The 12,624-nt window shown below is 46.3% G+C and overlaps 1 pseudogene; it reads right to left on the reverse strand.

Annotated features, from left to right (window-relative positions):
- Positions 1-1,842: 1,842 nt before the first annotated feature.
- LOC140405332 (NGFI-A-binding protein 1 pseudogene) lies at positions 1,843-2,622 on the reverse strand (annotated as a pseudogene).
- Positions 2,623-12,624: the final 10,002 nt, after the last annotated feature.

Below are 12,624 nucleotides of genomic sequence, written 5' to 3' on the forward strand. Positions count from 1 at the left end.
TTGACCCCTCTACCCTGGGGAAAAGCCTCTGACTATCCACTCTGTCTATGCCCCTCATAATTTTGTATACCTCTATCAGGTCTCCCCTCAACCTCCTTCGTTCCAGTGAGAACAAACCAAGTTTATTCAACCGCTCCTCATAGCTAATGCCCTCCATACCAGGCAACATTCTGGTAAATCTCTTCTGCATCCTCTCTAAAGCCTCCACATCCTTCTGGTAGTGGGGCGACCAGAATTGAACACTATACTCCAAGTGTGGCCTAACTAAGGTTCTATACAGCTGCAACAGTACAAAGAACATAAACCTCCTCCACACACGTATTAATGTGTGCACAACTCGTGTCTTGTTTAATGTACTGTAAGTTTGAAGAAACTTGTTGCATTTCAAGATTCAAACTGCAACCATCATCTATAAGAAGTATGCACACTTGCAAACGGGTTGACAGGCCCGTTATTATATGGGATCCTGAGAACTGGGATGAGGAGCAGACGTGACTGGTTTTTACTGACGTACACTGGGGAGAATGTTGTAAAACCCAGATTCGTAAAACCCAGATCCAATTCTCATTCTGCTTTATCAAGATTCAAATGACTTCTAATTGAATATTAGATCTGCTACTTGCCACAAACAACAGGTTTTGCCCCTGTTCCTCCTACCTGCATCTTCATCGTTGAAATTAGTCCCATTGGCCCATCTCCCACTCTAACTCATTCATTCTCGGATCCTCCAAACTGGACAGCTCCTCAACCTACTCCGTTTTCTACACGTTTGAAAACCCAATCTTCGCCTCACCGAACCATTACTCTGGATTCATCTCATCTTCTTCCTCACTTTATTCAACTGTGGTGATGCTGAACAATCTGGGGCATGACTGTTTCCCCATGATTTCTCAATAAAAAGGCAAACTGCTTAAATTCTCCTCGAATCACAGAAACCTTTCAATAGTGGAGCAGTGTGGCTTTCGGATCTGAAGATCCATTGTTCTTCTCTGCTCATGTCCGGCCCTCGGGAAAAAAAGTTACTTTTGACCATCTGTACTGGTAGGGAGATGTTGGCGGAGTGGTAATGTCACCGGACTAGTAATCCAGATGCCCAGGCTAGCGTTGGTTCAAGTCCTATCATGGTGGAATTTAAATTTGGTTAATTTTTTTAAAATCTGGAATTTAACACTAGTCTCAGTAATTGTCTTTAAAACCCATCTGGTTCCCTGATGTCCTTCAGGGAGGGACATCTGCCGTCCTTCCCCAGTCTGGCATACATGTGACTCCAGATCTGCATCAATGTCTTCTGAAATGGCCGAGCTAGGAACCCAGTTCAAGGTAGTTAGGGATGGGCAATCTCTCTACCCTGGGAAAAAGTCTCTGGGCAATGTCCACATCCCATGAAAGAAGGAAGTAAAAAACTATGGCCAAATGAACTTGATGACTATTTGAGATCGCCATCAATGAAAAGGTTATGTGCGCAGTGGTGAATGAGAAAGTCTGTGGTCACCTTAGTATTTGGCATCCCAGCAACTGTCCATGTCACAAGATAAAGCCAAATATTAAGAAAATTCATAGTGTGCGAATTAAAAGATGCCTATTTGAGTTCATCATTAACATTAAGAGTATGGATCCGGTAAGATGTTTAAAACTAAAATTATATTTCTCTTTATTTTACAATAGCAGCCCTATACACGATGATACAAAGTTTGAAGGGAACGGGTATTTGCAATGATTGTTAGCTATCAGAGCGCTCCTTCAATCCCCCTACCTGTCCTTGTATTTTTATTAAACTGTGTCCACTCTCTGTCCCTCACACCCTGTCATAACTGATTCTATTTACACACAAGGATTGTACAATCAGTTCCCAACCTTGTGCTTTGTCAGGTGTTTTCTGTCCTTGTGTTTGGAGTCATAGATTACACTATATTTCCGGATTTCTTCTTCCTCAATGGCATTACTATTATCCATCTGGAAGTTGTGACCCAAGGACATTGCCAAATTCTTGTTCAGTCTCAAAAGTTCTGTGGGATCGCTTCTGGGAAAGGTAGCCATCATGTGTTTGACACTCTCTGCGATTGTGCGGACTGTATCAAGCTCCAGTTTACATGTTCTCTCTCGGGGAGATGTGGGGAGAACCTGGTCCTCCTCGGAGAAGCATGTGTGCCCAACACGGGCATCACTAGAAACACGCAGGAAGGGATTCTTCGCCCCATTGTCGGATGAGGAGTTAGGGCTGACGCTCCTCGCTGATGCATTTCTGAAACTCTGGAGATGTTTGACTTGCATTTCAGGAGAAGTGCCATTGCTGACTGGTCTCTTGTTTGGCTCCTGTGAAAATGCCTTTGACACTTTAAATGCAGGAATACAACGGACTGGAACAGACGCTAAAGGCTGGTTGAAAATGACAGGGTTAACCACCCATTCCTGTAAGGTCTTCTGCAGCCTTCGGACATGAAGAGGTTTAGTTGCCATACCAACCAAGGCCATGATTTCCAAGAACTCTTCCTCTCCGGCCTCACACAACTGCTGCACATCATCCCCTCCCTGCTGAATAAATGTATCGTAATATATCAGGAGATTGGCTCTCTGGAGGAGACGGTACAGCTGAAGTTCACCAAGGGTTCGTGGCAAAGACATGATTGGTGAATTGCTGCTGAACCTGCAAATAGAAAATGCAGCACTTAATCTCCTAATTCCGAAAGAAAACGGGGAAATGTTTTCTCACACAGTCTAAAAGATCAGTCAAGATTCTGATAAATGTCACCATTTTGCAAGCAATGCCCACTGTGTTCAAGGTACTTGTTGCTGAATGGATAGCAAGGTTGAAAGAAATGATCCAACCCACACAACAGTTGTTGTTTCATTTGTTGGTAATGGAGGATGAAAAAATAATTTGCTCTTGGGGGTTTATAGTGTTGGGAAGCAGTGAATTGTATAATAACCCTGCAAGTCACTATCATCCTTCACAAATGTTGTGGTAGGCCAGACATTACAAACTTAGTCTGCAGTGATTTTCATCCGTGTACATGTGTGTGTGTGTGTGTGTGTGTGTGTGCGGGGGTGGAGAATTTTTTTTCAGTAATGTTTTTAAGACATGGGTTGGATTTCCCCCAGAAACAGATAGCACGGGCTAGTTGCTGTCTTGCGAGAATGCATGGTCTATTTTGAAGGCCAAGTTGCATCTGAATGGAGCTGGTAGGTGGAGCCAGAAACGGAAGAGCCTCCGGGCAGCCCCCCCCCCCCCCCCAACTATTTGTCATCAGACAGTCTGGCCAGAAGGTAGTTCCCTGGGGATGGCTCTGATCTTCTCGACCAAGTGGCGTGGGGGTGGTGCTGGGGTGGCAGACGCCAAGGCAAGACGAATCCTGCTCCTTCTCTCAGCCTCATAAACATGACAAGGGATTCACCGTATGGGTTCTCTTCAGCCTGGGTAACACTGCCCAGAGTGGACAAAATACAGGCGTGGTCGAAAAATAACAATAGATGTAGTTATGAGCTCAACTTTCATGAGAAACAGGCCGAATACAGGACTCCAGGAGCCACTCTGGCTGCCCAATAATTGGCAGCAACAATGTTTACTGGGGCCTATGTGACAAAGCCCCCCCGCCCCCCACCAAGAGGAAGGGCGGAACGTTGAGGCAATGGTGTGGCATTAAAAAGTGAAACTGCACCTGAAAGGATTCATTAATTGTTCTATTAATAAAATGCTTTCACGGAGACAGGCAACAGCTGGATCCCTGAAACCTTAATTAATAACAGCTGGATTCCTGAACCCTAACAACTGCAGGATCCCTGAACCCTCCCATAACTGCTGGATCTCTAAACCATTCCTCAACAACAGCTGGATCCCTGAACCCTCCCATAACAACAGCTGGATCCCTGAACCCTTCCTTAACACCTGCTGGATCCCTAAACCCTTTCTTAACAACAGCTGGATCCCTGAACAATCCCATAACAACAGCTGGATCCCTGAACCCTTCCTTAACAACACCTGGATCCCGGAACCCTTCCTTAACAACAGCTGAATCAATAAACCCTTCCTTAACAACAGCTGGATCCCGAAACCATTCCTTAACAAGAGCTGGATCCCTAAACCCTACCTCAAAAACAACTGGATCCCTGAACACTCCCATAACAACAGCTGGATCCCTAGACCCTTCCTTAACATCTGCTGGATCCCTGAACCCTCCCATAACAACAGCTGGATCCCTGAACCCTCCCATAACAACAGCTGGACCCCTAAACCCTCCCATAACAACAGCTGGAACCGTAAACCCTTCGTTAACAACAGCTGGATCACTGAACCCTTCGTTAACAACAGCTGGATCACTGAACACTTCCATAACAACAGCTGGATCCCTGAACCCTCCCATAACAACTGCTGGATCCCTGAACCGTCCCATAACAACAGCTGGATCCCTGCACACTTCCTTAACAACAGCTGGAACCCTGAACCCTCCCTTGACAACATGTGGATCTCTGAAACCTCCCATAACAACAGTTGGATCCCTGAACCCTTCCTTAACAACAGCTGGATCCCTGAACCCTCCCATAACAACAGCTGGATCCCTAAACCCTTCCTTAACAACAGCTGGATCCCTGAACAATCCCATAACAACAACTGGATCCCTGAACCCTCCCATAACAACAGATGGATCCTTGAACACTTCCTTAACACCTGCTGGATCCCTAAACCCTTTCTTAACAACAGCTGGATCCCTGAACAATCCCATAACAACACCTGGATCCCTGAACCCTTCCTTAACAACAGCTGAATCCATAAACCCTTCCTTAACAACAGCTGGATCCCTAAACCATTCCTTAACAAGAGCTGGATCCCTAAACCCTACCTGAACAACAACTGGATCCCTGAACACTCCCATAACACCAGCTGGATCCCTAGACCCTTCCTTAACATCTGCTGGATCCCTGAACCCTCCCATAACAACAGCTGGATCCCTGAAACCTCCCATAACAACAGCTGGACCCCTGAACCCTCCCATAACAACAGCTGGAACCCTAAACCCTTCGTTAACAACAGCTGGATCACTGAACACTTCCTTTACAACAGCTGGATCCCTGAACCCTCCCATAACAACAGCTGGATCCCTGAACACTCCCTTGACAACATCTGGATCCCTGAAACCTCCCATAACAACAGCTGGAACCCTGAATCCTTCGTTAACAACAGCTGGATCACTGAACACTTCCATAACAACAGCTGGATCCCTGAAACCTCCCATAACAACTGCTGGATCCCTGAACCGTCCCATAACAACAGTTGGATCCCTGCACACTTCCTTAACAACAGCTGGAACCCTGAACCCTCCCTTGACAACAGCTGGATCCCTAAACCCTTCCTTAACAACAGCTGGATCCCTAAACAATCCCATAACAGCTGGATCCCTGAACCCTTCCTTAACTACACCTGGATCCCTGAACCCTTCCTTAACAACTGCTGGATCCCTGAACCCTTCCTTAACAACAGCTGGATCCCTAAACCCTTCCATAACAACAGCTGGATCCCTGAACACTTCCTTTAAACTAGCTGGATCCCTCAACCCTCCCATAACAACTGCTGGATCCCTGATCCGTCCCATAACAACAGCTGGATCCCTGTACACTTCCTGAACAACAGCTGGATTCCGGAATCCTCCCTTCACAACATCTGGATCCCTCAACCCTCCCATAACAACTGCTGGATCCCTGATCCGTCCCATAACAACAGCTGGATCCCTGTACACGTCCTGAACAACAGCTGGATCCCTGAACCCTCCCTTGACAACATCTGGATCTCAACCTCCCATAACAACAGCTGGAACCCTCAACCCTTCCTTAACAACAGCTGGATCCCTGAACCCTCCCATAACAACAGCTGGAACCCTAAACCCTTCGTTAACAACAGCTGGATCACTGAACACTTCCTTTACAACAGCTGGATCCCTGAACCCTCCCATAACAACAGCTGGATCCCTGAACACTCCCTTGACAACATCTGGATCCCTGAAACCTCCCATAACAACAGCTGGAACCCTGAATCCTTCGTTAACAACAGCTGGATCACTGAACACTTCCATAACAACAGCTGGATCCCTGAAACCTCCCATAACAACTGCTGGATCCCTGAACCGTCCCATAACAACAGTTGGATCCCTGCACACTTCCTTAACAACAGCTGGAACCCTGAACCCTCCCTTGACAACAGCTGGATCCCTAAACCCTTCCTTAACAACAGCTGGATCCCTAAACAATCCCATAACAGCTGGATCCCTGAACCCTTCCTTAACTACACCTGGATCCCTGAACCCTTCCTTAACAACTGCTGGATCCCTGAACCCTTCCTTAACAACAGCTGGATCCCTAAACCCTTCCTCAACAACAGATGGATCCCTGAACATTTCCTTAACAACTGCCGGATCCCTAAACCCTTTCTTAAAAACAGCTGGATCCCTGAACCCTCCCAGAACAACAGCTGAATCCTTAAACCCTTCCTGAACAACAGCTGGATCCCTGAACCCTCCAATAACAACTGCAGGATCCCTGAACCGTCCCATAACAACAACTGGATCCCTGTACACTTCCTTAACAACAGCTGGATCCCTGAACCCTCCCTTGACAACATCTGGATCTCTGAAACCTCACATAACAACAGTTGGATCCCTGAACCCTTCCTTAACAACAGCGGGATCCATGAACCCTCCCATAACAACTGCTGGATTGCTAAACCCTTCCTTGACAACATCCGGATCCCTAAACCCTGCCGTAACAACAGCTGGATCCCTGAACCCTCCCATAACAACAGCTGGAACCCTGAATCCTTCGTTAACAACAGCTGGATCACTGAACACTTCCATAACAACAGCTGGATCCCTGAAACCTCCCATAACAACAGCTGGATCCCTGAACCCTCCCTTAACAACAGCCAGATTCCTGAACCCTCCCATAACAACAGCTGGATCCCAAAACCCTTCCTGAACAACAGCTGGATCCCTAAACACTTCCTTAACAACAGCTGGATCCCTAAACCCTTCCTTAACAACAGCTGGATCCCTGAGCCCTTCCTTAACAACAGCTGGATCCCTGAACCCTTAACAACAGCTGGATCCCTGAACCCTTCCTTAACAATAGCTCGATCCCTGAACCCTTCCTTAACAACGGCTGGAGACCGGAACCCTTCCTTAACAACAGCTGGATCCCTAAACCCTTCCTTAACACCTGCTGGATCACTAAACCCATCCTTAACAACAGCTGGTTCCTGCACCCTCCCATAACAACAGCTAGATCCCGAAAGCCTTCCGTAACAACTGCAGGATCCCAAAACCCTTCCTGAACAACAGCTGGGTCCCTGAACCTTCCCATAACAACAGCTGGATCCTTGAACAATTCCTTAACAACAGCTGGATCCCTGAACCCTTCCTCAACAACAGCTGGATCCCTGAACCCCTCCTTAACAACTGCTGGAACCCTGAACCCTTCCTTAACAACAGCTGTATCCCTGAACCCTCCCATAACAACAGCTGGATCCCTGAACCCTTTTACAAGAGCTGGATCCCTGAGCACTAACTTAACAACAGCTGGATCCCTGAACCCTCCCATAACAACTGCTGGTTCCCTAAACCCTTCCTTAACAACTGCTGGATCCCTGAACCCTGCCTTAACAACAGCTGGATCCCTGAACCCTCCCATAACAGCTGGATCCCTGAACCCTCCCATAACAACAGCTGGATCCTTGAACAATTCCTTAACAACAGCTGGATCCCTGAACCCTTCCTCAACAACAGCTGGATCCCTGAACCCTTCCTGAACAACTGCTGGATCCCTGAACCCTCCCACAACAACAGCTGGACTCCTGAACCCTTCCTTAACAGCTGGAGCCCTAAAATCTTCCTTAACACCAGCTGTATCCCTGAACCCTCCCATAACAACAGCTGGATCCCTCAACCCTTATTTTACAAGAGCTGGATCCCTGAACCCTAACTTAACAACAGCTGTATCCCTGAACCCTCCCACAACAACAGCTGGATCCCTGGACCCTTTTTTTACAAGAGCTGGATCCCTGAACCCTAACTTAACAACAGCTGGATCCCTAAACCCTTCCTTAACAACAGCTCGATCCCCGAACCCTCCCATAACAGCTGGATCCCTGAACCCTTCCTCAACGACAGCTGGATCCCTGAACACTCCCATAACAACAGCTGGATCCCTGAACCCTTCCTTAACAACAGCTGGATCCCTGAACCCTCCCAGAACAACAACTGGATCCCTAAACCCTCCCATAACAACAGGTGGAACCCTAAACCCTTCGTTAACAACAGCTGGATCACTAAACGTTTCCTTAACAACAGCTGGATCTCTGAACCCTTCCTTAACAACAGCAGGATCCCTGAACCCTTCCTTAACAACAGCTGGATCCCTGAACCCTCCCATAACAACAGCTGGATCCCGGAACCCTCGCATAACAACAGCTGGACTCCTGAACCCTTCCTTAAGGAGAGTTTAAACAAATGTGGCAGGGGGATGGGAACCAATGCAGGAAGTTGGAAGGTAGTAAAACAGGGACAGAAATAAAAGGCAGTAAGGGGGAAAGTGTAAGGCAGAGAAGCCATCGTCAAAAATCAAAAAGGGCGACAGTACAAGGTACAGTGACTGAGGGGAGCTCAGTGAATAGGACCAGGAATACTAAAAGAAATAAAACGGGAAGTGAAAACATTAATGGTAAGCGACGCGGCAGGTTCTTACAGGAAGATATGGGTTCGCGACAAGGAAAATTAGGAGAAAGGTTAAGAGGAAATATAACTTAAGAGAGGTTACTGATCGAGGTGTTAAGATTCAGAACAGAGGTAAAAAAGCCAATATAAGTGTACTTTTACCTGAATGCTCGTAGTATTCGGAATAAGGTAAATGAGTTGATGGCGCAAATCATCGTGAATGACTATGATTTAGTGGCCATTACTGAAACATGGTTAAAGGATGGTCACGACTGGGAGTTAAATATCCGAGGGTATCAAACTTTTCGGAAGGACAGAGTGGATGGTAAGGGAGGTGGTGTAGCTCTGTTATTTAAGGATGACATCCGGGCAACAGTAAGGGATGACATCGGTGCTATGGAGGATAAGGTTGAATCCATTTGGGTGGAAATCAGGAATAGTGAGGCGAAAAAGTCACTGATAGGAGTAGTCTATAGGCCACCAAATAGTAACATTATGGTGGGGCAGGCAATAAACAAAGAAATAACTGATGCATGTAGAAATGGTACAGCAGTTATCATGGGGGATTTTAATCTACATGTTGATTGGTTTAACCAGGTCGGTCAAGGCAGCCTTGAGGAGGAGTTTATAGAATGTATCCGCGATAGTTTCCTTGAACAGTATGTAATGGAACCTACGAGGGAACAAGCGGTCCTAGATCTGGTCCTGTGTAATGAGACAGGATTGATTCAGGATCTCATAGTTAGGGATCCTCTCGGAAGGAGCGATCACAATATGGTGGAATTTAAAATACAGATGGAGGGTGAGAAGGTAAAATCAAGCACGAGTGTTTTGTGCTTAAACAAAGGAGATTACAATGGGATGAGAGAAGAACTAGCTAAGGTAGACTGGGAGCAAAGACTTTATGGTGAAACAGTTGAGGAACAGTGGAGAACCTTCCAAGTGATTTTTCACAGTGCCCAGCAAAGGTTTATACCAACAAAAAGGAAGGGCGGTAAAAAGAGGGAAAATCGACCGTGGATATCTAAGGAAATAAGGGAGAGTATCAAATTGAAGGAAAAAACATACAAAGTAGCAAAGATCAGTGGGAGACTAGAGGACTGGGAAATCTTTAGGGGGCAACAGAAAGCTACTAAAAAAGCTATAAAGAAGAGTAAGATAGATTATGAGAGTAAACTTGCTCAGAATATAAAAACAGATAGTAAAAGTTTCTACAAATACATAAAACAAAAAAGAGTGGCTCAGGTAAATATTGGTCCTTTAGAGGATGAGAAGGGAGATTTAATAATGGGAGATGAGGAAATGGCTGAGGAACTGAACAGGTTTTTTGGGTCGGTCTTCACAGTGGAAGACACAAATAACATGCCAGTGACTGATGGAAATGAGGCAATGACAGGTGAGGACCTTGAGAGGATTGATATCACCAAGGAGGTAGTGATGGGCAAGCTAATGGGGCTAAAGGTAGACAAGTCTCCTGGCCCTGATGGAATGCATCCCAGAGTGCTAAAAGAGATGGCTAGGGAAATTGCAAATGCACGAGTGATAATTTACCAAAATTCACTAGACTCTGGGGTGGTCCCGGCGGATTGGAAATGAGCAAACGTGACACCACTGTTTAAAAAAGGAGGTAGGCAGAAAGCGGGTAATTATAGGCCAGTGAGCTTAACTTCGGTAGTAGGGAAGATGCTGGAATCTATCATCAAGGAAGAAATAGCGAGGCATCTGGATGGAAATTGTCCCATTGGACAGACGCACCATGGGTTCATGAAGGGCAGGTCGTGCCTAACTAATTTAGTGGAATTTTTTGAGAACATTAACAATGCGGTAGATAACGGGGAGCCAATGGATGTGGTATATCTGGATTTCCAGAAAGCCTTTGACAAGGTGCCACACAAAAGGTTGTTGCATAAGATAAAGATGCATGGCGTTAAGGGGAAAGTAGTAGCATGGATAGAGGATTGGTTAATTAATAGAAAGCAAAGAGTGGGGATTAATGGGTGTTTCTCTGGTTGGCAATCAGTAGCTAGTGGTGTCCCTCAGGGATCAGTGTTGGGCCCACAACTGTTCACAATTTACATAGATGATTTGGAGTTGGGGACCAAGGGCAATGTGTCCAAGTTTGCAGACGACACTAAGATAAGTGGTAAAGCAAAAAGTGCAGAGGGATTTGGATAGGCTAAGTGAATGGGCTAGGGTCTGGCAGATGGAATACAATGTTGACAAATGTGAGGTTATCCATTTTGGTAGGAATAACAGCAAAAGGAATTATTATTTAAATGATAAAATATTAAAACATGCTGCTGTGCAGAGAGACCTGGGTGTGCTAGTGCATGAGTCGCAGAAAGTTGGTTTTCAGGTGCAACAGGTGATTAAGAAGGCAAATGGAATTTTGTCCTTCATTGCGAGAGGGATGGAGTTTAAGACTAGGGAGGTTATGCTGCAATTGTATAAGGTGTTAGTGAGGCCACACCTGGAGTATTGTGTTCAGTTTTGGTCTCCTTACTCGAGAAAGGACGTACTGGCACTGGAGGGTGTGCAGAGGAGATTCACTCGGTTAATCCCAGAGCTGAAGGGGTTGGATTACGAGGAGAGGTTGAGTAGACTGGGACTGTACTCGTTGGAATTTAGAAGGGTGCGGGGGGATCTTATAGAAACATTATGAAGGGAATAGATAGGATAGATGCGGGCAGGTTGTTTCCACTGGCGGGTGAAAGCAGAACTAGGGGGCATAGCCTCAAAATAAGGGGAAGTAGATTTCGGACTGAGTTTAGGAGGAACTTCTTCACCCAAAGGGTTGTGAATCTATGGAATTCCTTGCCCAGTGAAGCAGTAGAGGCTCCTTCATTAAATGTTTTTAAGATAAAGATAGATAGTTTTTTGAAGAATAAAGGGATTAAGGGTTATGGTGTTCAGGCTGGAAAGTGGAGCTGAGTCCACAAAAGATCAGCCACGATCTCATTGAATGGCGGAGCAGGCTCGAGGGGCCAGATGGCCGACTCCTGCTCCTAGTTCTCATGTTCTTAACAGCTGGAGCCCTAAAATCTTCCTTAACAACAGCTGGATCCCTCAACCGTTCTTTTACAAGAGCTGGATCCCTGAACCCTCCCATAACAACTGCTGGATCCCTAAACCCTTCCTTAACAACAGCTGGATCCCTGATCCCTCCCATAACAGCTGGATCCCTGAACCCTTCCTTAACATCTGCTAGATCCCTGAACCCTCCCATAACAACAGCTGGATCCCTGTACACTTCCTTAACAACATCCGGATCTCTGAACCCTTCCTTAACAACAGCTGGATCCCTAAACACTTCCTTAACAACAGCTGGATTCCTGAACCCTCCCATAACAACAGCTGGATCCCTGAACCCTTCCTTAACAACAGCCAGATCCCTAAACTCCTCCTTACCAACAGCTGGATCACTAAACGCTTCCTTAACAACAGCTGGATCCCTGCACCCTCCCAGAACAACAGCTGGATCCCTGAACAATTCCTGAACAGCAACTGGATCCCTGAACACTTCCTTAACAACAGCAGGATCCCCGAACCCTTCCTTAACAACAGCTGTATCCCTGATCAATTCCTTAACAGCAGCTGGATCCCTGAACCCTTCGTTAACAACAGCTGGATCCCTAAACCCTTCCTTAACAACAGCTGGATTCCTGAACCTTTCGTTAACAACTGCCGGATCCCTGAACCCTCCCAGAATAAGAGCTGGATCCCTGAACCCTTCCTTAACAACAGCCGGATACCTAAACCCCTCCTTAACAACTGCTGGATCACTCAACGCTTCCTTAACAACAGCTGGATCACTGCACCCTCCCATAACAACAGCTGGATCCCTGAACAATTCCTTAACAGCAGCTGGATCCCTGAACCCTTCCTTCAGAACAGCAGGATCCCTGAACCTTTCCTTAACAACAGCTGTATC

Source organism: Scyliorhinus torazame, chromosome X (assembly GCF_047496885.1).
Source record: "Scyliorhinus torazame isolate Kashiwa2021f chromosome X, sScyTor2.1, whole genome shotgun sequence".
NCBI lineage: Eukaryota > Metazoa > Chordata > Chondrichthyes > Carcharhiniformes > Scyliorhinidae > Scyliorhinus > Scyliorhinus torazame.